This window comes from Octodon degus, unplaced genomic scaffold (assembly GCF_000260255.1).
Source record: "Octodon degus isolate 3935 unplaced genomic scaffold, OctDeg1.0 scaffold00169, whole genome shotgun sequence".
Classification (NCBI taxonomy): Eukaryota; Metazoa; Chordata; class Mammalia; order Rodentia; family Octodontidae; genus Octodon; species Octodon degus.
This window is the reverse complement of record NW_004524745.1, coordinates 3390267-3394481: the sequence shown is the minus strand read 5'-3', so window position 1 is coordinate 3394481 and position 4215 is coordinate 3390267. Positions and strand designations below refer to the sequence as shown.

At 38.5% G+C, this 4215-nt stretch overlaps 1 pseudogene; it reads left to right on the top strand.

Moving 5' to 3' along the window:
- Nucleotides 1–1187: 1187 nt before the first annotated feature.
- Nucleotides 1188–1945, top strand: LOC101561344 (annotated as a pseudogene).
- Nucleotides 1946–4215: the final 2270 nt, after the last annotated feature.

Sequence of the window (4215 nt, the reverse complement as noted above, 5' to 3'; positions counted from 1 at the left end):
AAAGTGGTTAGGATAGATATATAGTTGCATTCTGTTAATGAATAGAATGATTTGTTCTAATGGTGTTTGTAAATAGGATCACAAGTCCACTTCTTGTACAGCAATTAACCACTGAGAAGAATATATGCAGTGTATTATTTGTTGAAACTGTACTTCCGATTAGATTTGAAACTGTCTCATTGCTGCTTATCAATAAAACTTTAAAAATAAATAAATAAATAAAAATAAAAATATACCTTGATTTAGTCTAATTATCTTATGTGTTTTATATCTAGGATATATAAAGTGATATTTTTGGCCTATTAGTCCAGCTGTTAGTCTGTAGCTATGATAATCAAGTTATAAGATAAATAAATTAATCTGATGCTAGCAAATAAAAGAGGAGGACTAGAGGGAAAGGGGGAAAAAAGAACTGAGACGTGTTACATACATGTACCATTTCCTCACGATGAGCAGAATCATTACACACTACAAGTGTGTACTAGTAATAACTAAACATCTTAAAATGATAGACCTATACTGCATAGTATAGCTCATGTGGCTATAAGCATTGAAATACGGCCAGTCCTAACCAACTCAAAAGGGCAATAATTTTCCTAGATATACAAATATTTCCTAAAAATAAAAAAAGAAAGACCAAACCTCCATTGATAAAATACCCAGAGTATATAGTAGATTAGTTACAAAAGGTAAGAAATAAATGTCTCTTAAAATTGAAAAATATGTTAACTCTCACAATAAGAGAAGCAGAAATGAAATTATACCAAAATAATGGTAATAGTATAGAAAATAGGTATTCTCAAATATTCCTGGAGATAGACTTAGTGCAATTCCATCGAGGGTCAGTCACACTGTAATCTGTTAACACACATATAGAGTGACTCAACAATGCCACTTCCTATTGTTCATAGTAGTAAAAGATTATGAACAACTTCAATGTTAGCTGGGACTAGTTCTATAAATTACAATGTTTTCTCATAATGGAATACAGCCAATACAAAATAAAGAGAATATGATTTGTGTTCTGAAATAGGGTTAATCTAAAAATAAACTGCTAGGTAAAGAAAACAAGAAGAATAAGAATATGTTAGTCTATGAAAGTGGCATAAAAATGTATTTCTTTATATGTGTATCAATATCTCTGGAAAGATAGACAAGTGTGGAGTGGCAACAGTGGCGGTGAGAGGATGAACAACAAATTCGATGCCTTGAAAGATGATGACGGGGAGACCGTGATCAGAAGGAAGGAAACAGCACGCAGGAAGACAGTGAGAAGGAGAAAACAGAAGGAGACAAGAGTCAGCAGTGGCAAGAGGAAGGCTGTGGTCCTGGACTGGCAGAACATCCCTTGCATTAAAACCACCACACTTTCTGGTACTCCAGGAGAACCCCAGGCCGTCCCACCAGCTCACAGAGCTACAAACAGAATATCAAGCAGATCGGCACCTGTGCCTCTGTGGAGCAGTTCTGGAGGCTTTATAGCCACGTGGTACGTCCTGGGGACCTGACAGGACATAGTGTCTTCCATCTCTTCAAAGAAGGAATTAAACCCATGTGGGAGGATGATGCAAATAAAAATGGGGGCAAGTGGATCCTTCTGCTGCAGAATGGAGTGGCCTCCTGCTGCTGGGAGAATCTCATCCTGGCCTTGCTGGGGGAACAGTTCATGGTTGGGGAAGAGATCTGTGGGGCTGTGGTCTCTGCCCGCTTCCAGAAGGACATTGTTTCCATTTGAAATAAGACTGCCAGTGACCAAGCAATCACAGGCTGAATCCGGGACACACTTCAGTACGTGCTTAACCTACCTCCCAACACCATTATGGAATGTAAAACTCATACCGACAGCATCGACTGGCATCATCAGAGTCCCTTGTTCTGTTGGTGTGCCATCTGGAAGACCCTTCTGTGCTGGACAAGAGGAATGGAAGAGCATGTTATGCTTTGAGTACAGGCTGACTCGTAGCTGAGATCACAAACAGTGCTACACTAAAAAAAATTAAAAAAAATAAATCAGCAAGTATAGGAAAATAAAAATATATATTTTGTCTTTACCCCAAGTTCCTGGCACAGACCTCCTAAAACCCTCAAATTCCAACTGATGGGAGTATCTCTTATGAAAGCCCTTTGCAACTGTATCTGAATTTATGCTAATGAGTAACTCAGGGTGGGGCGCTAGCTAGATTAAGGACGGCAGCTGGAAAAGATCAAGTGATTTGAGGTGAGGAACTTCCAGCCCCATTCCTGAATTCCAAGCAAGAAAGGGGCTAGAGATTACATTCAGTCACCAAAAGTCTATCATTTCAATGATTCCTGCATAATGAAATATCCATTAAAATTATTTTTTGGTTTTGGGTTTTTTGTTTTGTTTTGTTTTGGTTTGGTTTTTTTGTAAACTACGGATGGAACCCACAGGTGTTTTGCCACTGAGCTACAGCCACAGCCCCTTTCATTTTTAATTTTGAGACATGTCCTACTAAGGTGCCCAAGCCAGCCACTAAAACTCTTGATCAGCAAGTTTTGGAGGGGTCCTGGCTGGAGAAAACATCAGTGCGCCAGAGCTGGCCTGCTCACTGCACACGCCCCCAACTACACATTCTCCTATGCTTTTCCTCCACTTGGCTGTTCTTGAGTTGATCCTTCATAATAACCCAGTAATCACAGGCAAAGCACTTTTATGAGCTCAGTGAGTCATTCTAGTAAATTATTGAACCTGAAGGAGATGGAAAATCTGAGGATAGTGAAGGAAAAATAAACTGCTTCTCCGGTATGCACCGATAACACAGGTCACTTCTCTAACCTCAAAATGTATAAGGATTTCTCCTCATCAGCATGCAAGCAATTAATTCCACATGGACACCAGCTGGGCATCCTCTAATTTAATTCTGACACTATCTACCTAGAGATAGCATCATACCCCACCAGCTGAACAATCAGTCTTCAAGACTATCCTACTTCTTTTAGATGCCAGTGCAGTGCAGAAGCCCCTGCACTTCTGATTAACACACTGCAAGCTGGGAGTCCAATCTGTGTAGTGTGACCCTATATACCCTGTACTAAATACATGATGAAGAAGGAGAAGGAGAAGGAGAAGCAGAAACAGAAGCAGAAGCAGAAGCAGAAGCAGAAGCAGAAGCAGAAGCAGAAGCAGAAGCAGAAGCAGAAGAAGAAGAAGAAGAAGAAGAAGAAGAAGAAGAAGAAGAAGATGACGACGACAATGAAGAACACGATGACAATGATGACAACCAATAACAAACACTAGCTAGAGGGGCTGTGGGGAAAAAGGAACCCTTATCCACTGTTGGTGGGAGTAGAGACTGGTACAACCACTATTGACATCAGTGTGGAGATTCCTTCAAAAGCTAGATTTAAAGGTCTCATTCAACCTATCTATTCATTTTCTGGGTATTTTTCCAGAAGCACTGAAACCTTCATACCACAGCAATTTATGTACACCCATGTTTGTAGCAGCACAATCTGTCCGCAGCTAAATCTTGGAAGCAACCAAAATTCCCATTAACTGAGGAATGGATAAAGAAGTTGTGGCGTTTTTAACAATGGAGTATTATTCAGGTATAGAAAAGGATAAATTTGAAGCTTTTGTAGGTAAATGGATGCAACTAGAGACCATATTCTTTTTTTTTTACATAGTGAATTTAATTTAATTCTTGTCTTATTAATTAACTTAGGTTAGAATGATAATAGGTACAGTTATTGGGTGGACATGATATGCTAATTGGTGTTTTGAAAATATATTTGCATATGCTATTTGTTTTATCCAAACAACATCCTCTCAGAATTTATGCCATTATTGTCTCCTTTTAGATAAGGAAAATAAACACATGAAGTTTAGTAGATTCTGACCACAGTGCTGCAGCCAGTAAGTAGCAGGGCTGCAATGCCAGTTCAGTCTGGCTCTTCAAAGTCCTTTTTCCTGTCACTAAACTTCATCACTAATACAAAAACAAAGATAATATCAAGAAGATGATCCAGAAGGGCATGTTTTTAGCATCTGCACAGATACTAAAAACACAAAGGGAGTTTCACTGAATCACTCACATATGTTGGAGTGTCTCTTCTTTTTTTTTTTATTTTGGTCATTGTCCTAAACTTTCATTATTTTTATTTATTTTTATTTTTTTTCAACAAATAACACACTGAATATATTCTTCTTAGTAGTTAATTGCTGTACAAGATGCGGACTTGAGATCCTATTTA